Genomic DNA, 22,453 nt, shown 5'->3' with positions numbered 1-22,453 from the left:
AAGGGTCTTGGGCTGAACTGTTCTGTGTTCTATGTTCTGTCTGGTAAACTGGGTAAAAAGCTCAGATCAATGTAAAAGGATATGGCATTCAGGAGGAGCTAGTGAACTGGATACAAAAATTTGCTTGATGGTTGTAGACAGAGGGTGATGGGAGACATGTTGTTTTTCTGACAGGAGGCATGTGACCAGCGGTGGAGTGGGTCCCCTGTTGTTTGTCATTTGGATAAATGGTTTGGATGGGAGTATTGGTTTCCTGGTAAGTCATTGTTTTGGGTGACACTGAAATTGGTGGTAAAGTGGTCAGTGGAGAAGGTTATCTGTGATACAACAGGATGAATAGTCCTGCTGGGATAGTGGGCTGAAGAATAGCAGATGGAGTTTAATTAGATAAAGGTGAGGTGTTCCATTTTGGTGAAACAAACCAGGGTGGGACCTGTATAGTTAATGTTCGGGCCCTGGGGAGTGTTGTCTGTCAGAGACCCAGGGATGCAGGTACACAGTTCTTTGAATGTGGTGTCCCAGGTAGACAGGCTGGTGAAGCTGGCGTTTGGGATGGTTACCTTCACTGGGGAGAGCATTAAGAGTAAGAGTTGGGATGTCATGTTGTATCTGTAAAAGACATTGGTGGGGCCACCATTAAAACATTGTTGATCAGGAGGAAGAACTCATCTGGTTCACTAACCTCCTTTAGGGAAGGACATCAAATATTCTAACCTGGTCTGGCCGACATGTGACTCCAGACCCACAGCAATATGGCTGACTCTGAGCTACCCTCTGGGTAATTAGCAGTTGGGTCAAAGAATGTTAGTCCAGGTAGTGACAACCACATCTCATGACTGAATAAATAAAAATACATATGTCCCTTCCTACCTCTGCAAACACTTCCAGCTACAGCAATCTGTACTGGCTTTGTAACACCGTTCAGACCCTGACCACTCTCTGTAACACTCTCACCACCTCGAGCACCTTCACCTCCCCCTGTTTCTATTGTGTCAATAAACCCTGACCATGGTTCCCCTTCCCACTGCCCTCCTCCTGCTAGTATACCCTTTGCAATCTATTTAAAATTTACTCCGAAAACACTCTCTCACTTCAGGATTTTACGTACTTTTTGGTGATCCTCTCAGCCTCATCATCTAGTATGATCCCTTTTGTCCTGTGTGCGGGACCAGTGGGGATTTCTTGCTGAGTTTTATACTGTTTCAATGGAATGTCCTTCTGTTGAGTGTTTTACACTGTTCCTTCAAATGTTTTCTGCTGTCCATTTACAGACACATGTCTCAGTCTGTTTAGCCTGTTTACCTTGGTCATTTGCCCTCTCACACACATGTAATTGGCTTTTTTGTTTCTAGTTGCAGCTTGTCCTCTGTGAATCCCTTTAAAACTTTATATTTCTTTAAACTGCACTTTATCACAATTTCCCGAAGGATCTCTGCAGGTGACATGACTCATTCACTAAGTTTCATTACAAGGTCGCTCTGTGATAGTTATGTCCCTTAACAGTTGCACAATTCGTTTTTCAAAGAAGCACTGAAAGAACATATAACCGAAGTCCTATTCCAAAAACAATGTTGAACGTGTGTTGTCCCAGATTATACGAATATTGACGTTTTCCAAAATTATCACAATGCCTTTGTTAAAAAATTCCAACGAGTCCCTGTGTAATGCAATGATGACCAATAGTATACTGTTCAGTGGCTAAAACTGTTCTGCTGCTTGTGTCCTTGGCAAGTAGTAATTTACATTCAGACTGACTCTACTTCATGATCTGCAGCCAAATGCTTTCTCTGTAATGCCTTTGGTATCCATTATTTTTAGTGTTACCCAATTTTTCCTGAGTTTCCGCAAGATTGTGAACCATTGAAAATTTTTGTTCACCCTGTATCCATGTCTCCCTGGTGTCTAAATCTTTTATCTCTGTGTCACAAATCCATCTACCTTATTACAGTGACGTTGTCCATTTAAAAAAAAATAACTTACTCTTTCCCACAGTTTTCTGTCACAAATCTTTTCGCTGATGTACAATTTTAGTTAAACTCTGCCCCTTCCTGTTCCTTTCTGCTTATCTTCAGCCACATCCCCATGCTGTTCCATTGCTTCACCATTTCTCTTTGGATTTGGAAAGTTCCTTTCACCTGAACCCTGTCCCAGCATCCTCTCTGTCAGTTTAAAGCCCTGTCCATAAACCTACTGACATGATTGGCCAGGACCCTGGTCCCAGCACGGTTCCAGTGGGACCATCCTAATGGATTATTTATTAAATCAGGTATGAGACGTGGGTGTCTCTGGCTGACCAGCCTTTCTTGCCCAGTCCTAGCTGCCCTTGAACTGAGTAACTTGCTTGGCCTTTGAAGAGGGTAATTGGGAGGCAAATACTTTGCTGTGGCCAAGTCGTGCAGTAAACGTGAGGGTGGACAGATGTCCTTTTCTGAATGACATAGCAGCCTGGGATACATTTCCCTGGGCACTGTGGATTTCTCCACCTTTATGCCTGTGAAAACATTTAATACCTCCTCCTTATTGATCTTAACATATTCTGGAACCTCAGCATCCCAACTGAAATCCCCGGCGACAGTGTCTTTCACCTGTGTGAACACAGATGGGAAGTATTCATTGAAGACCTCACCTGCTTCCTCTGTCTCCATGCACAGATTGTCCCTTTGGTTTCTCACAGGCCTCCCTCTTTCGTTGGGAATCCTCTGACTCTCACGATGCTGATAAAATACTTATGGCTTTTCCGCAAACGTATCTGCCAAATATATTTCATGACCATTGTTTGTCCCTCATTTTCCACAATCCCCTTGCACTCTCTATACTTGTGAAGGGCTTCACCTGATTTTATTGCACTGTATTTCCTTTATCAAACTCACGACATCACTTGATCAGTATTCCCTGGACTTGCTGCCTTTATAATTCACTCTTCAAGGAGCACACTGGCCCTGCGTTCTCAATGCATCACTTTAAAATACTCCACTTTCCTAACATGGACCCAACTGCAGGGAGTTCCTCCCAGTCTATGTTAGCCAGATCCTCTGTAATGATTGTGATACTGATAGGAGGCACAGTTGTGAGGGGGACAGACAGGAGACTGTGTGGATCCAGAAGAGACCCCAGGATGGTGTGCTGCCTCCCAGGTACCAGGGTCAAGGATGTCTCTGTGTCATTATTGAACATTATGAAGTGGGAGGGTGAACATCCAGAGGTCATTGTGCACATCGGTCCACATGACAGAGGTAGACAAAGGGATGGGGTCCTGTGAAATGAGTACAGGGAGTCAGGTGAGAAGTTAAAAAAGCAGGATATTGACTTTAATGATCTCCAGATTACTTCCAGTGCCAAGTGCCAGTGAGGATAGAAATAGAAAGGTAGGCCGGATGGATGTGTGGCTGAGGAGCTGGTATAGTGGGCAGTGTTTTCAGTTCATAGGTCATTGGGATCTCTTCTGGGGTAGAGGGGACCGGTACAAAGGGGATGGTTTGCATTTGAAGCAAAGGGGCACAAGTATCCCAGGGAGGAGATTAGCTCGTGTTACCCAGGAGGATTTAAACTAGTTTGAGACTCTGAGTGAGAGAGGGACCATCGAAAACTCAGGGGAAATACATCAGCCATCAAGAGCAAGTTACCTATTCAGGATATCCAGGGGCACAGTTGAGGGAGGGAAAGATATCTGGTTTAAAGGGCATTTATTTCAACACACGAGGCCTGACTGGTAAGGCAGACGAGCTCAGAGCATGGATTAGCTCTGGGGACTGGGATATTATAGCCATAATAGAAACATGGCTGAGAGAAGGGCAGGACTGGCAGCTCAGTGTTCCAGGATAAAGAAACTACAGGCGTGACAGAAGGGCAAGTAAGTGAGGAGGGGGAGATGTCCTTTTGATTCGGAAGGACATGATACCTGTGCATCGAGACAATTCTTGTTAAGCAGTCATCAAATGAGGCCATAAATTTAAAAGTTAGAAACAAAGAGCAGGCGGTCAGTCTGCTGGGATCGTGTTCTAGACCCTCAAATAACCAGCAGGTACGAGAGGAGCAAATGTGTAGTGAGTTTGCAGGCACCTATGAAAATAATAGAGTAGTATTGGATGGAGATTTTAACTTCCCCTGGATTGGCTGGGTCACCCAGAGTGTAAAAGGCCCACACTGGGTGGAATTTGTAAAATGTGACCAAGAAAGTTTCCTCAATCAAGACGTAGAGGGCGCTATGCTACTCAGGCAGGTGCAACACTGGCCCTCTCCTCAGAAAATGGTGGGCGGCATGGTGGCACAGTGGTTAGCACTGCTGCCTCACAGTGCCAGATGACCCAGGTTCAATTCCCACCTCAGGCGACTGATTGTGTGGAGTTTGCACATTCTCCCTGTGTCTGCGTGGGTTTCCTCTGGGTGCTCCAGTTTCCTCCCACAGTCCAAAGATGTGCAGGTCAGGTTAATTGGCCATGCTAAATTGCCCTTAGTGTTCGGTGTAGGGGAATGGGTCTGAGTGGGTTGCTCTTCGGAGGGTCGGTGTGGACTTGTTGGGCCGAAGGGCCTGTTTCCACACTGTAAGTAATCTAATCTAAAATGAGGTCAGGCAATTGAGTGAAGCGTCAGTCGGAGAGCACATTGCGTCCAGTCACCACAACTGTCTTTGTTTTAACATCGTTGTGGAAAAAGATCAGACAGGTTGACAGATTTAGGTCTTAAACTGGAACTGGGCCAATATTGGGGCCATTGAGCAGCGGTTGATTGGGTGAAGGTAAAACTCACACAACACTAGGGTATAGTCCAGATGGTTTACAGTGGAACCTCGATTATCTGAACGAGATGGGCGGGCACTATTTCGTTCAGATAATTGATTATTCGGTTAATCGATTCAATACCTTTCCTCTGGGGCTCGGAGTTTTCAGTCCAGTCTGCTCCCTGTTCAGGTGACTAGGCAGCAGCAAGCCATGAACGAGCCCCCACACCCTGTCAGACACCCAAAAACACACCCCGCTCACCTCCAAACCCATCCAACACCGCCCCCATCCGCCTCTCAACGTCACCCCCCCAAACCCGTCCCAACAGCGAATTCTGCCCCCAAAACCGTCTGACACCACTCTCCACCTGCCGCCTGCCCCCAACTCCCAGACACATCCTACATCACCCTCAGCCCGTCCCCAAACCCGTTCAACACCGCCCCCCCCGCCCACCACACGCATCGTCAATCCATGTCCACACCCATGCCCCACAAGTGTTACCTAGGTAAGCGGAGAGTGAAGAAGGTGTTTGGTATGCTTGCCTTTATTGGTCAGAGCATTGATTATAGGAGTTTGGAGGTCATGTTGCAGCTGTAGAGCTCACTGGTTCGGGCACTTTTGGAATATTTCAAGCAGTTCTGGTCTTATTCCTATTGGAAGGATGTTGTGAAACTTGAAAGTGTTTAGAAAAGTTTTACAAGGATGTTGCCAGGATTGGAGGATTTGTGCTATTGGGAGAGGCTGAAACGTCTGAGACTGTTTTCCCTGGAGCGTCAGAGGCTAAGGGGTGACATTCTTGAGGTTTATAAAATCATGAGGGGCATGGATAGGATAAACAGGCAAGGTCTGGGGTAGTGGAGACCAGAAATGGAGGGCGTAGGTTTAGGGTGAGAGATGAAAGATTTAAAAGGGACCTAAGGGGCAACCTTTTCACGCAGAGTGTGGTTATGTATGGAATGTACTGCCAGAGGAAGTGGTGGAGTCTGGTACAATTGCAGCATTCAAAAAGCATCTGGATTGGTATATGAATAAAACCGGTTTATTGGGATATGGGCCAAGTGCTGGCAGATGGGACGAGATTAGGAAAGGACATCTGGTCGGCGTGGCCGAGTTGGACCGAAGGGTCCGTTTATGTGCTGTACGTCTCTAGGTCTCTCTGGCTCTAAATGTGTTCCACTGTTCATTTACAGCCTGACATTTCAGTCTGTTCCCCCTGTTTACCTTGGTCAGTTCTCTCTCAAAATCATATAATGGGCTTTGTTAGTGATGCTCGGGTGTGCTTTATGGTCACTTTAAAATGTCATAATCTCTTTGAATTCTGGTATAATTTCTTGGAGGATCTCGATGTGATATTACTCATTCACTCAGCTTCATCACCCAACGGTCGATCTGAGATAATTACATCCCTAGCTATTTGCAGAATGTGTTATTCAAAGAAACATTGACAAAATCATTCAAGGAGGATCTCGGATAATATCAGTCTTGCCAATGTGTCTGTCCCAGATTATACAAAGATTGAAGTCTCCAAAAAGTATCACACCACCTTTGCTACAATTTGTAATGAATTCCTGTTTCATGCAGGGATGAGCAAAGAAATACTGCAAGGCAGCATAAAAACTGTTCTCCTGCTTGTGTTTTTGACACATAGCAATCAGAATTTGTATTCGGGCTGATTCAGCTGCATAATCTGAGGCCAAATGCTTTCTCTGTAATGCCTTTGTTATCCATTAGTGTCAGGGTTCCCATCTTGCTTTTCCATTCTGCCTGAGATCCTGTCAGGTTGTTTACTGTTGAATATTTATGTTCCACCTTTTGTTCACCCTGTAATCACGTCTGTCTTGTGACTAAGTCTCATTTATCTCTGTGTCCCAAGTCTATTACTTTATTGTGGTTACTTTGTCCATTCCAAATCAAAACAACATTATAATTTCCTCTTCCCCACAATGTCCTGTCACAAACCGATTCATTAATGTACAGTTTTAGTTAAACTCTGTCCATTCCTGTTCTTTTCTGCATGTCTTCAGCCACATTCCCATGCTTTTCCGAGGCTTCACATTTTCTCTTTGGATTTGGAAAGCTCCTTTCACCTGAACCCTGTCCCTGCACCCTCCATGTCAGTTTAAAGCCCTGTCCATAAACTTACCAACATGATTGGCTAGGACACTGCTCCCAGCAGTGTTGATTTTAAATCACTCATGGGATGTTGCTGTCTCTGGCTGGCCAGCATCGCATGCCCACCCTGACCAGCCTTAGAACTGAGTGGCTTCCCAGATCATTACAGTGGGCATTTGAGCGTCAATCCCATTGCGCTGGGTCTGGATTCATATGTAGGCCAGACAGGCAGCCTAGAACAGATTTGCTTACTGAAACGTTATTATTAAGTGGTTAGATGGGTATCCCTGACTCTGGCATTAAATTAGGAAAGGATATCTGGTCGGCGCTAAATTCTGGATGAACAGTCTAGTGAGAGTAAAGGAGGTCATTGCCTGGTCTACTGATAGCTCCCTCATCCCTGAGTACTGCTCCCAGAGCACCTTCTTCCAGACCGTGGTTTGATCCTGATGCCTTCCTGCACTCTGGTGATATCACACAGTCTCTCTCCATGTGGTATCTGTCACTGTGAGGGTCTAATTGATCCCGGTAACTGCACCTTTTGCAGCTACTCCAGATCCTGAGCCAACAGAATTCTCCACTCCAGGGAGATGAGGCAACTCAGACCAGGGATGGAGACTGGGGTTTTCCAAATCTCTGTGGGACTCAGTGCCATTCTCCAAGTGTAACCCTCACTACATCAGTCGAATTTCCCATTCTGTCTGTTTCTCTGTCTCCTGTAGATACTCAGGATGCTCTTGACTCAACAGAATTCCCAATTCCTGTCTCGTCCATCACCACATTGAAGACAGTTGGTCAGCCAGAGAGATGGAGAGTGAGATCTGGAGCCTTCAGTAAATCCTGCAGCGAGGTAAGATCACTCACAGTGAACAGAGCAGAGTGTATTTAAGGGATCAAACTTTGGTCCAGAAGATATGACATCGATACAGTGTTGAAGCATGAACACAGAGCATGATGGTCCCAGGCTCAATCCCCACCTCTTGTTAATTTTCATCTCTGCTGTACTGAGCGTTCCTATGTCAATACAGTAAGTTGACAGTTATCAATCCAGGCCTGTGCTGTCTTAGTGAGGATCCTTACAACAGAGTGGAAAGCAGGCCTCCCTCAAGGAGATGGTATTGAAACATGGGATCTTTCTGTTCTATATTCCCTCCTCACGCTATCTCTTGTCATGCGATAGAGTCATACAGCAAGGAAACATGCCTTTCGGTCTAACTTGTTTGTGCCAATGTCTTGTAATTCCCAGAAATTTTCCTATTTCTGTTACCTCCACCCCTCCCAAATTCCCGCTGTATATTTGAAACCTACTCCGATGCTGACGACTCTCCCTTTATGTAAATTGCTCCAATGTCTATAACATGCCCAAGCTCAGTAATCTCATCCTGCACTCAGTACAATAATTCCCATTTCTGTAGTTTTGCACGATACTTACAGTGCACCCATCTCTGTAAAATCCTCCAGCCTGGAGCAAAATACGCACCTGTGTACCTTCCTCAAGCCCTAAGAAAACATGATATCACTGTAACCTTCTGCAGTTCCGATCACACTCCTGCCTCCTGGCCTATAGTACCACACGACCACAGTAAACGTCTCCCAACCCTACCCACCTCCTTATTGATATGAGCACCTCCAGAACCTTTTCAAGCCACAGCAGCACTCCACATCTCTGTTTGCTCGTCCTCTCCCTACGGTCCTCCCAGCACCTCAAACACTCTCCCTTTCTGTAACTCTGCAATTTTGGCAGCACGGTGGCTCAGTGGTGAGCGATGGTGCCTCACAGTGCCAGGGACCCAGGTTCGATTCCAGCGTTAGGTGACTGTCTGTCTGTGTGGAGTTTGCACCTTCTCCCTGTGTCTGCGTGGGTTTCCTCCAGATGTTCCAGTTTCCTCCCACAGTCCAAAGATGTGCAGGACAGTTGAATTGGCCATGCTAAATTTCCCATAGTGTTAGTTGCATTGTCGGAGAGAAGTGGGTCTGGGTGGATTACTCTTTGGAGAGTTGGTGTGGACTTGTTGGGCCGAAGTACCTGTTCTCATGCTGTAGGGAACCTAATCTAAATTCTCCCTTTGCGTTCCATATTACTGTACCTAAATATATCCCTCTATCCATAATCAGCCCCAACCCCTTCAAACCTCCGAGTCTCTGTGAACTCCCACAGCTCCAACATCCCTCCTTAACTGTGTAAACTTTTCCATTCCTGAAACACTCTGAAAATGTGGACATCCTACAAACCTCCCAATTTGCGTAATTCTCTCAGGACCCTGTAAAATCCCCGATCTGTGGAACCAGCTCCAATTCTTGTGACTCTCCTGACCAGTTTCTACAAGACTTCCTATCTATGAAACATTCTCCCGTCGCTATCACCCGCCCTGTCAATGTAAGCTCCTCCGGTCTCCCCACCAATCTAATCATCTCCATAATCTTCTCCAGCTCTTAGATCCCTATCTGTGTAAACGTTACACTCCCCTACAACCATCCCTAAAGCTGAAACCTCCTCCAGTGTCTGCAATACTCCCTATCTGTGTTTGTGTCTCCAGGATCTATTGCTGTTCCTGTCTCTGTAAGCTCTGACAGATTGTACAGCTTGCCGGTCCATATTCTTTCCAGAACCTCAGCATCTGACATCAACAAAAGTCTTCATTAACTACAGCCTTCCATATCTCTGTTCTTTCCTCAATTCTATACAACTCTCTTAATCTCTGTAAGTAACACAATTCCATAAAATACCCCCTGCCTGTGTAAACTGACCCAATCCGACAGTGAGAAGCCTCACTGTCCTTTTGATCACCTGTAGTCTCTTCAGATCACCCTGTATCTTCCCTGACTCCGTTGAATACAGCCCATCTCATGTTATAACTCCTCTAACTCATATGTTCCTCCCCATCTCTGTGATATTCTTCAGTTACTGCAATTCTCATTCTTTATCTCCAGAGTTTCCAATCCCCCTGATCGATGTAAGGTTATTGATCCCTTACAGCATGTTTAACACCTGTAGCAGCCGTCAACTCCTCAACGCACCCTGTCCCTGAAACCTCCTCAAATATTACAGCTCACTGTCTTTGTAGTATCTTCCAGTATCTGCAACCCAGTTGATTTCTGTAACCTCCTCCAGAACAGCACTCCACATCTCTGTGTAACTGATGGGAATGCTGTAAACCTGCCTTCACAGTCCTCAGCAACTCTCTGAACTTATGCAGCCCGACAACCCTCAGTATCTCTGGCTCCTCCAATCCCTACACTTCTCCCTGGCTGTGTGAACTGATCCAGCCCCTTCAGCCCTCCCTATCTCACTCACTCCTGCAGCTCCAACTCTTGTCCATGTCAGTATATTTCCCAGCACCAACAATCCTCCCGGTCTCTATAAACTCCTGCAGCTCCAACTACCACCCCTACCTGTGTACTCTCCAGTCCCTCCAATCCTCCCTTTCTCTCTAAACTCCTGTAGCTCCAATACCACCCCATCTGTCTTCTCTCCAGTGCCTATAATACTCCCTTTCTCTAAAAACTTCTGTAGCTCCAACTACTACTGTGTAATCTCTAGTCCCTATATTCCTCCCGGTCTTTGTAAATCCTTCAAAACTGATAATCCTGTAACTCTACTTGACATCTTTCAGCCCGACCACCATCTGATCTCTGACCACCGAACTCTGTAACATCCTCCAGTCTCTACAGCCCAGCTTTTCTCTCTTAGCTTGTCTGGTAACTGTATTCCCCTTCATCTCCGGTTACAGATTCTTGCTCAGTGAAACAATGTCAGAACACAAAAATCTTTGGTGTATCAATAAATTTGCCTCATTTTCTAAATTTTAACGATGGCAAGTTCAACCTCTCCACCTCTTCTCATCAATATCCCTCCATTTTGAAGACCAGCCTGGTGAACCTTCTCTGGGCTGCCTCCAATGCAAGGACATTTTCCCTCCAGATAGGGGACCAAACCTGTTCACAGTATTCTCAGTGCGGGCTGACTGGAGTCCTCTATATTTAGTACAAGCCTTCCCTATTTTTTATTCTCCATTCTCTTTGAAATCAATGCCAGCATTCCATTTACCTTCTCTATGTCCTGCTGGCCCTGTATGCAACCTTTCTGAGATTTATACACCAGGATTCCCACGTTGTACCATAGCGTAGCTTTCTGCAGTCGATCTGAAACCAAGAGCTGACAGCAATAATCACAAAAGTGCTGGGATGTATGTTAAACGAGATGCCAGAAATACTAACTGCACACTTAGAAACTTACGGAATAAGCGCAGTCCATAAGACCATCATGTATAGGGGTAGAATTAGACCATTTAATCCATCAGGTCTATTCCACTATTCCATTGTGTATGAATTGTTTCTCAACCCCACTCTCCCACTCCCTGTAACCCTTGATCTCCTTATTCATCCAGAACCTGCTTATCTCTGAGTAAGATACACTGAATCACTTAGCATCCACAGCCCCATGAGACAGTGAGTTCCACAGATCCATCACCCTCTGGCTGAATAAATTCCTCCACATCTCTGTTCTAAAGGGCCGTCCCTTCACTCTGAAGCTGTGCCCTTGGCCCCTAGTCTCTCCTGCTCATGGAAACATCTTGTCCCCGTCCACTCCATCCAGGCCCCTCAGTATTCTGTAAGTTTGAATGAGATTCTGCCGCCGCCTCTGAAACTTCATCAAGTGCAGACCCAGAGACTTCACCTGCTCCTCATATGACACGAATTCCATCCCTGAGATCTTTCTTGGAAACCCATTTCTCGTACCCCTTCACATCCTCTGTCCAGACTCTGAATGAATAACGTGTAGAGTGTAGTCCCAACACTGATTCCTGCGGAGCTCCCCCATCACCAGTTCCCATCGTGAAAAAGACCCCTTTCTTCACACTCTCTGCCTTGTGCCAATCAGACAAATCCTCTATCCATGCTCAGCATGTTGTTCTGAAACGGAAATTTCATTTCACACCCACTGCTGGATTTATTTTTCTGTCTGGCTGTAAACAACAGAGTTTCACCATTACCTTCCCATCTGTAATTCCCTGGAGAAGGTGGTGGGGAGCTGCCTTCCTGACCCATTGCAGTCCTTAGGGTGTAGGGACAGACACAGTGCTGGGAGAATGGAGCGGAGCTTATAGGGCACCTTGGAAATGCTGGTGTTCCCGTGCACCCGGAGCTCCTGTCCTTCCAGGGTATAGTGGTTCCGGGTTTGTGAAGTGCTTTTGAAAGACCCTTCCTGAGTGACCTCAGTGCTACTTGTAGATCTTTTATTCCTTCATTCATTGGTGAACATGAGCTTTGTTGGCTGAGCCAGCATTTATTGTTGAGTTTGAGTTGTCCCTGAGAAGGTGGTGGTGAGCTGCCTTCCTGAGCCACTGCTGTTGTTATCTGTGTACCCTCCAGCAGGCGCTACCACACTCCTCATGTCTGTAACTGCATCGAGAGAATGCAGCTCTCCCTTTCATATCTGACATCCTCCCTGCCATATAAATCTGACAGTTCCTCACAATATCTCACCTCCTCCTTTCCCATCTGTGCTAGAGATCACTGAAATTTCTTTATTCTTGTTTAAACTTCTGATCACCCAAAATCTCTCCCTTTTTAAATTTGTAACTCCTTCAGTTTCTGTTACTCTCCATATAACTGTAATCAATAATAGAACAGGTTCCCTTCCTTAAATCTCGATAATTACAATGGTTGGATGTGTTAAATTGGCACTTTTCTTCCTCCTTCTCCATCTCAGGACTTCCAGCCCCTACAATCCCACTATTTGGAATGCTCCCATTCTCTGCACCTCCTCGTGTTCTGAGGGTCCTTGAAAACCACCAGTGCCCTAAAGGTTTATATTTCCCCCAGTTACTGCAAGTCTTCTCACTCTGTCACATCCAAGTCTGTCACATCCATGTCTCCATCCAAGTTTCCAGGACCAAACAACACTTGCTGGATGTCAATTTCCTTTTATTGAAGTCTACACATCACCGTAACCATTTCAGAAAAAGCCCTTTAGACTCTACATAGCTCTGTCATGAACAAGGCACAAGGTCTCTGTTTCCTTTGCCTTCTCCAGTGTCTGAAACTCTCACTGTATCTTCCAGTAAACGTCTTTAGTTACTACAGGTCTTCCTAGCTCCCCAGATAACCCGTTCCATCCCATATAGCTCGCTCAATCACTGTAACACCCTCTGCTCTGTCTAATTTTCCTCTTTTCCACTGTTTTCCAGGCACAACGGTGATTCTGTAAGGCAGCAGTGCAGAATGGGATGTTATAAATCTCAGCTGAGGCTTGAGGCCTACCATTACCTGGGAGTCCCAAGGACAGAGAACCTGAGAGAGATCAGCACAGAGCGGGTGAATATAAATCAGCAGCGAGGATCGAGGCCGACTGGGACTTGAAGTTGGAGAAGCAGCAGAGCAGGAGGCTCGAAATCAGCACTGAGTCACAGAGGGAGTGACCGTGTGATGGAGCAACTTGGAGCAGAAGCATGAGGATCACTCACACCTGGGAGTTACAGAGGCAGAAAAGTGGGAGGATAGAAATCAGCACTGAAGATCATGGCCTTATCGTGCCTGGGAGTCACAGAGACAGTGACCCTGTGAGGGAATGGAATGGAGGGGGAGCTGGAGGATTACACGTATCTGGGAGTCAGAAAGACGGTGACCCTGTGAGGAAATAGAGTGGAGTTGGACCTGGAGGAGGACATGTACCTGGAAGTCATAGAGACAGTGACCCTGTGCGGGAGCAGAGTGGAGTGGGAGCTGGAGGATTATACGTACCTGGGAGTCACAGAGACGGTGACCCTGTGAGGGAGCAGAGTGGAGTGGGAGCTGGAGGATTATACGTACCTGGGAGTCACAGAGACGGTGACCCTGTGAGGGAGCAGAGTGGAGTGGGAGCTGGAGGATTATACGTACCTGGGAGTCAGAGAGATAACTTTCTGCTGCTGGGACCTGCCTGCACCGAGTTTCAAAGAAATGCAAGAGCCATCACAGAAAAGGCTGTAAAGTCACTGGCTGATAAATACACTGTTATTAGTGACTGTCAGTTAATTGTTGTAAGTCAGAAATAAGAGGGACAAGTGACATTGTGAGCCAATATAGTAAATTACCCTCAGTAAGCCACAGTTGAATAAGGGACTTCACCCTATTGCTATTTCCCGAATGTTAACTTCATTCGAAATAATTAATTAAGTTTTTCCAGACATGTTGTATTTTAAGACATGGTAAGACATACTTGTCAGATGGAAAATGTGTTCTGCTACATTGGGAAGTCATAGCCCCCTGCTCGTGTCCTAGATGGACACTGGGTCAGGGAGCTCAGACAGTGACTAGAGACTCTATGGGAGACCTGTGATGCTGAGAGTTAGGTGGATAGCACACACGCAGAGCAGATCACTCTGCAGACATGACGGTCTGGAAAAAGGAAGGGTCTGGGGAACTAATCAATCGGAGAGAAACAGTCAGGGAATACAAGAATATCCTAGTGTCTCCCTCCCAATTCAGTTTCCCAGTTTGGAAGCTGATGAAGGTATAGACTGCTCAAGGGAGGAAGTCAGAGCCATGTCTGTGACCCCACAAGCAACATGACTTTACAGGAGGGGAGGGAGAAGGAAGGAGGAGCAATCGTCACAGGGGAGACAGGAAAGTGAAGAAGGTGTGAGCGTCTCTGTAATTCCAGGATAGTGGGGTTAAGAATGTCACGGTGGCTGGAGGATATTCGTCTGGGGGACAGTGAGCAGTCAAAGGTCATGTCCGTGTTGGTTGGAATGACCTGGGTAGGAAGGGTGATGTGGTCTGGGAGTCAGAATTTTGGGAGCTCGGTGGATGGTTAGTAAGCTGGTCTGAAAATGCAGCAATCCCTGGAATACTCCCATTTCCATGTCCAAGTGAGAACAGGACTCGGAGTTTTAGGTAGATGAGAGTGTGATTGAAACGATGGTGCAGCAGGACGGGCTTCAGATTCCAGGGACATTGAGACTGGTTCTGGGGAAGGCAGCAACTGTACAAGCTGGAAAGGCTAACGTGACGGAGCTGGGACTGATTTTCTTACGGGGTGTTTGGGAGGGATTGAACATAACTTGGTGTGTGGTTAGGATACAAAATGGAATAGTAGAGGAGGCTAACATGATTCTCAAAATAATGGGCAATGCAGTTGGTATTAATTTACAACAACACGTTTATCAGTGGAAGATGGAGTAAGAAAGAAAGCCTTAATCTGAGGTACTCTACATAGACATGAGTACTCGGAGTGTGGGGAGTTCTAGATGCATTTTGGTGTGTGGAAATCTGATGGACTGATCACCGAGAGCTGGCTCAAGGAATGGCAGGACTGTGTGTTTAAATATTGCCGAGTAAAAAGGATTCCAAACTGATAGAAGACAAGGGAAAGGATGAAGGTAGAAGTATTGGTTTAGATTAGCATTAGTTAAGGAGTCCAAGAGAAAGAGGATCCGTCAAAGGACAGAATGAATTTGGCTGTAGCTACAAAACAAGTATACAATTACACTTTCAGGTACAGTCTGTCAGCCAGCAACCAAAGAAATGATGGAGAATAAATATGCAGGATCATTTGAGAGCAATGACAATACTACAGGTTAGTTATACTGAGAAACCTAATGTTTGCAGATACAGACAGAGATACTGGTGGTGAAGGTTCACGAGAGTCACGTGTTCCTGGATTACATGGAGGAGAGCTGACAGCAGGAGTATGTATCCAACCCAAGAGAGCATGTACTATTGGATCTGGTCCTTGGGAAAGAGGTGGGGCAAGTGGATCCAGTGTCAGTAGGGGATGGTTTTGGGGCGCAGCGATCATTTTATTGTAAAGTTCAGGATGATGGTAGAGAATGATATGCAATAATTGAGAGTGAGAAACAATTAGTTGACTGACAGCAGCCTTCAGTGGGGCAATAATGAAGCTGGGAACTTTTCAACAAGGCCAGTGAAATGGTTGCGTTAAATAGTGTGAACCAGGTCAGATTGAGCTGGGATTATGGAGATGGGGCTGTAGTGTGACCACGACAGACCTGGAGAATCAAAGATTTTCCCCATTTCTACAGGAAGGATAAACAGGCCAACACAGTGAAGTAGCATTGTGTATAAAGGATGGGGTCAGTATTATTGTGATGCTAATCAATTCACACACTGCTTCTCCCTGCCCTCACCCCTCATCCCTGCGTATTAATCCTATCATATATTGGTAACATTTGAAAACTTCAGAAAATAGCACACTATAGAGGAGATGACTCTGTCTACTGTCTGCATTGGACAAGATGTAACGTTGTTTTTTAAAGCCCTAGTTCTCTCTCCCTGGAAAGTGTAGGGCTTCAGGTGCCGATCCCGGCACTTTTTAAAAATGGTTTGAAAGTTTCTGCCTCTACTCCACTTCCAAGCGTGACTCCCAGATCCCAACCCTAAACTGCGTGAAATATCTTTCCTCATCACTTCTCTAATATTTCAACCAATTACATTAAATATTTGCCACTGGTAACTGAGGTCTCCAATTGGAACAAGATATTCTCTCCCTTTCTACCCAGGCTCCTGGCAATATGTGCACCCCAATCAAATCTCCTCTCAGTATCCTCCCTTCCAATCTTTCCCCAAAACTACACTTCCACTGTCACAGGGTGAAGAATCTCCTCTGTACTCTCTCCAGGCTAATTCCATCCTTCCATGTGATGGGGTGACCAGAACTGCACACAGTCCACAAGCCGCGACTGAACTCATTCTTTATACAGTTCCAGCATAAGCTTCCTGCTCTGAAACTCTGCCCTTTGGCTGACACAGGAAATGATGGCATTTGCGACATTAACAAGATTATTGATGTTTCCAGCTACCTTCATTTACCTGCCCACACTGACCATATTCTCTTTTATTGTCCATTCCTCCCTGTTGTTGATGTCTCCAAAGGCCTTGCCTTGCACTTCTCTGGGTTGTTTGCTCCATTCACCTGGACCCCATAGTTTCTGTTTTTAAACAGTCTGCCATGGGATCTCTTGTCAAATCCGAGTAATTCACATGCAGTTACAAGTTACTGCCTCAAACCGACAGTCAGATTAATTACACGCGATCTTCCTTGAACAAATCCTGACTGATTGTCCTGGAGTCTCTGGGACATCCTCGGTGACCGTTCATCACCGTCTCAGAATTCCAGCCTCGACCTATTCAGTCATTCCCGTGCTTCACATTAAACAAAGTTGCAGTATAAGCTGTTCTCCAGACCTCCGGCACCATCCCTGCATCTAGTGAGGATTGGAGATTTTTCCTCGGCTCCTTTGAACAGTCTGGAACATTGTATTATCCTGTTTTAAGGATTTGAATCTCCTGTATAATTCTCCACTCCAAGTTTGTTGCTCCCAATAGTTCATCCCTATTTTGATTCAGACAGACAGACAGAGGCCGAACCCATCTTATGATTTGTCATTTTATTCAGGTTTCATGGAGGGTTACTCTCCACAAGGTGAATTGCATTTTCTCATGATACCATCTCCAATCTGTCTCATTAACTACTCTCCCTGCCCGCGTGGTCTTCCTCACATCTGACATTAACACGATGATTTTCCCCTTTGTCATAACAACTGCCCTCTGCCTGGATATCCCAGAATGCACCGGCCTCCCTGTTTCAGGAGCCATCTTTAAAAAGTCATTTTACTCTTGGATTGTGAATCTAAATCTGGCCTGGACATGGCAGAGGGGTTAAAACTGGGGCCCCACTTTGTGCCCCAGCCCCTGGTCCTGGTGTATGACATGGTGCATGAGAGGGACATTATCTTCCTCCAGGGCTGGCAGGGGAAGCTATGACACCAGACCCTTCCAGCTTGGTCCGAGGCTGACCCCTGGGTCAGTGTGGTGCTAGCCTTCTGGGTGAATGCACAGCAGTGTAGGAGGGAGGTCAGTGATCTTCTCCATACCACCAGGTAAGTGGCACCATCTGCACTTTAGTGACCTCTCCCTCACTCTATCTCTGTTACTGCACCCACCTCGCAACAAGGCTCATGTTCTCTCAGTGAAGGCAGCACCTTCTCTCAGTCTCTATGTAATCTCTTCTCTGCCCCTCTGCCCAACTCTGCCTGGTGTCTATGCTGCCCACTCACTCACGCAGCACACCTCGAAACCTTTCCCCCAGCTGTCCGTCCCTTGTGTGTGTGTTTGTCCCTCCCTCGCTGTGTGTGCGCGTCTCTCCCTTGCTCTGTGTTTTGTGTGTGTGTGCGCACGTGCGCGCGCGTGTCCCTCCTTCGCTTTGCGTGTGTGTCCCCGTCCCTCGCAGTGTGTGTGTCCCTCCCTCACCGTGTGTCTGTGTGTATCCCCCCTCACTGTGTGTGAGCGTGTCGCTCCCTCGCTGTGTGTGTGTGCGTGTGTGTGTCTCCTACGCTGTGTGCGTCCATGCTCCCTCCCTCGCTGCGTGTTTCAGCGTGTCCCTCCCTCACTCTGTGTGTGTCCCTCCCTCACTGAGTGTATCCCTCGCTCTCTGTGTATGTGTGCGTGCATGTCCTTCCCTCGCTGTGTCTGTGTGTGTGTGTGTGTCTCCTTCTTGAAAATTCTCACATTGCGGAAGGAACCATCCCACACTAGGGCACAAAGAGCGAAGAGAGATATGGGGCAGCCTAACATTCATCTCCTCACCCCCTCACAGGGGAAGGACCCTGACCCTAACAACCACGAGAGGCTGACTGACCGTGTCCAAACTCCCAGACTGGGATCTGAGACTCCCCCTGATTCACTGTGCTGGGCACCGTGACTGACCGTGTCCAAGCTCCTGGACTGGGATCTGAGACTCCCCCCGACTCCCTGTGCTGGGCACCGTGACTGACCATGTCCAAGCTCCTGGACTGGGATATGAGACTCCCCCTGACTCACTGTGCTGGGCACCGTGACTGACCGTGTCCAAGCTCCCGGGCTGGGGTCTGAGACTCCCCCTGACTCACTGTGCTGGGCACCGTGACTGACTGTGGACAATGATATCAAGCTTCCTGGGCTTGTGTCTCTGCTAAACACCAAGACAATACAGCAGACAGTTGAGCCTGGTATCTCTAGCTGAGGGGAAACTCTGCTAAAGACAGAGTAAGGCAAGGCTATAATTCTGTGAGCGTTTAAGTCAGGTCAAAGTGAGTGTGTACAAACACGGAGTGAGCAGCCCAGAGAGACAGCCTATGAGCTGGGTGTGTGTCCCTGAGCACAGGGTCCTTGCAGCAGCATTGCATTGAGAGCTGTCAGTGCACCCTGAGCTGCAGCATTGAAGTACAGAAGCGTACTGTCAGTGGGTCAGAGATGTGCTGGGATGGCATGGTGAGGCTGGCATGTGACATGTGCCAGCATTGGTGGGTGTGGAGTACATGCAGCATCTGTCTGTGCAGTGTCCCCTGAGACGTTGGTGTCCAAGATAGAAGGCTGCAGGAGCGAGGGGCAAGATGGAGTCACCAGGGACCAGCTCTGACATTCATGTCAAATTCTCAATATTGAGTTTGCCCACAGTGGGGATGGATATGAAGCTGCAAGTCGATGAGGGGAGGGATCCACAATAATATGGCTGTTGGTAATCAGTAATCATTCAGTGAGCATCTTGCCACTCCCGCGCTCAAATCTTGTCTTAAAGAACAGTATGGTACAGTAAAAGGTCCTTCAGCCCAGCAAGCCCACACTGACACATGATGCCCTTCTAAAGTTAAAACAAAAGTTTTTACTCAGATACTTTCTATGTCATTCTATTCCCTACTTACTCATACTTGTGCCAAGATCCCTCTGAAACCTTGCTGTATTGGCTCCTTCCCCTCTATCAGTGCATTCCAGGCACTTTCACATTCTGTCTGGAACAGCAAAAAAACCTTACCTATCACATCTCCTGAACTTTCCCCCTTTTACCTAAAACCTACGGTCCTGAGTAATTGATATTTCTACTCTGGGAAAAAGCCTCTAGCTGTCCTTCTATCTATGCCTCTGATAATTTTGTAAATATTTATCTGGTAGCCCCATAGCCAATGATGGCCATGTGCAAACAAACCATGTTTGTTCAATTTCTCCTTCTGGCTAATACCCTCCAAACCAGACAACATCCTGGTAAGGCTTTTCCGTAACCTCTCTGACACTTCCACATCGTGTGGCAACCAGTACTGTACACGATATTCTAAATGTAACTCGAACTAAGTTTCTCTACAGCTGCAACATGACCTGTTAATTTTCATACTGCATGCTCCGATGCCTGTCTGCAAGTTTACCATCAGTCTTCTTGATCACCCTCTCCACCCGTGTTACCACTTTCAGGGAACTGTGGAGCTGTACACCGAGATCCCTTCGGATGTTGATGCGGCCAGTAGTTTTTCTATCCACTGTATACTGCTCTCCTGCATTAGACCTTCCAAAATGAATCATGTCACAACTGTCCAGATAAAGTTACATCTGTGTTTTCTCTGTCCAAGTCAGCAGCTGACCTATATCCTGCTGTATTCTCTGGCAATCATCCTCACAATCTGCAACTCCGCCAATCTATTTACAGATCTCCAGTCACAGAAACACTGTTCCACCACTACTTTGTCTTCTATGGCCAAACAGGTCTCTATCCATCTTCCTAACTGACCGCTGATCCCACTTCTCTTCACCTTCTGTATGGGCCTGCCATAAGAAACCATATCAAAGGCCTTGCCAAGGTCCAGACGGCCAGCTTCCATCCCGCACCCTCATCAATCAATTTTGTCACTTCCTCAAAACATTCAATCAAGTTTGTGAGACATGATCCTCCCCACGCAACTGTGTTGCCTGTTGCTAGTAAGTCCATACAAGAGTACTGTTGGAGCTGCACTCATTCAGACAAGTGATTATTCAATCATATTCCTGACATGAAGCGTGGAGAATAGATTAGATTCCTTACAGAGTGGCAACAGGCCCTTCGGCCTAACCAGTCCACATCACTGCTCCAAAGAAAAGCCACCCACAACCGTTTCCCTCTGAATAAGATACTTAACAATTGAGTATGGCCAATTCACTTGGATCCTGCACATCTTTGGATTGTGGGAGGAAACCCATGCAGACACGGGGTGAATGGGCAAACTCCACACAGTTATCTCCCAAGGCCGCAATTGAACCCAGGACCTTAGCGCTGTGAGTAGCAGTACTAAACACTGAGCCACCATGCCGCTCTTGATTGCGCTTGTAAAGTGGAAAGTATGTTGGGCCGAGCCGGTTACTGTACAGTGGGGGGTATGACGGGGTGTGATGGTTACTGTACAGTGGGAGGTATGTCGGGGTGTGATGGTTACTGTACAGTGGGAGGTATGTCGGGGTGTGATGGTTACTGTACAGTGGGAGGTATGACGGGGTGTGATGGTTACTGTACAGTGGGAGGTATGTCGGGGTGTGATGGTTACTGTACAGTGGGAGGTATGTCGGGGTGTGATGGTTACTGTACAGTGGGAGGTATGTCGGGCTGTGATGGTAACTGTAAAGTGGGAGGTATGTCGGGGTGTGATGGTTACTGTACAGAGGGAGGTATGTCGGGATGTGATGGTTACTGTACAGTGGGAGGTATGTCGGGGTGTGATGGTAACTGTACAGTGGGAGGTATGTTGGGGTGTGATGGTTACTGTACAGTGGGAGGTATGTCGGGGTGTGATGGTAACTGTAAAGTGGGAGGTATGTCGGGGTGTGATGGTTACTGTACAGAGGGAGGTATGTCGGGGTGTGATGGTTACTGTACAGTGGGAGGTATATCGGACCGTGATGGTTACTATACAGTGTGAGGTATGTCGGGGTGTGATGGTTACTGTACAGTGGGAGGTATTTGGGCCGTGATGGTTACTGTACAGTAGGAGGTATGTCGGGGTGTGATGGTTACTATACAGTGGGAGGTATGTCGGGGTGTGATGGTTACTGTACAGTGGGAGGTATGTCGGGGTGTGATGGTTACTATACAGTGGGAGGTATGTCGGGGTGTGATGGTTACTGTACAGTGGGAGGTATGTCGGGCCGTGATGGTTACTGTACAGTGGCAGGTATGTCGGGGTGTGAGGGTTACTGTACAGTGGGAGGTATGTCGGGCCGTGATGGTTACTGTACAGTGGCAGGTATGTCGGGGTGTGATGGTTACTGTACAGTGGCAGGTATGTTGGGGTGTGATGGTTACTGTACAGTGGGAGGTATGTCAGGGTGTGATGGTTACTGTACAGTGGGAGGTATGTCGGGGTGTGATGGTTACTGTACAGTGGGAGGTATGTCAGGGTGTGATGGTTACTGTACAGTGAGAGGTATGTCAGACCGTGATGGTTACTGTACAGTGGGAGGTATGTCGGGCTGTGATGGTTACTGTACAGGGGGAGGTATGTCGGGGTGTGATGGTTACTGTACAGTGGCAGGTATGTCGGGGTGTGATGGTTACTGTACAGTGGCAGGTATGTCGGGGTGTGATGGTTACTGTACAGTGGCAGGTATGTCGGGCCGTGATGGTTACTGTACAGTGGGAGGTATGTCGGGCCGTGATGGTTACTGTACAGTAGGAGGCATGTCGGGGTGTGATGGTTACTGTACAGTGGGAGGTATGTCAGGGTGTGATGGTTACTGTACAGAGGGAGGTATGTCGGGGTGTGATGGTTACTGTACAGTGGGAGGTATGTCGGGGTGTGATGGTTACTGTACAGTGGGAGGTATGTCGGAGTGTGATAGTTACTGTA

Source organism: Chiloscyllium punctatum, chromosome 13, assembly GCF_047496795.1.
Source record: "Chiloscyllium punctatum isolate Juve2018m chromosome 13, sChiPun1.3, whole genome shotgun sequence".
In the NCBI taxonomy this organism is placed as follows: Eukaryota; Metazoa; Chordata; class Chondrichthyes; order Orectolobiformes; family Hemiscylliidae; genus Chiloscyllium; species Chiloscyllium punctatum.
Note: the sequence above shows the minus strand (reverse complement) of the source record.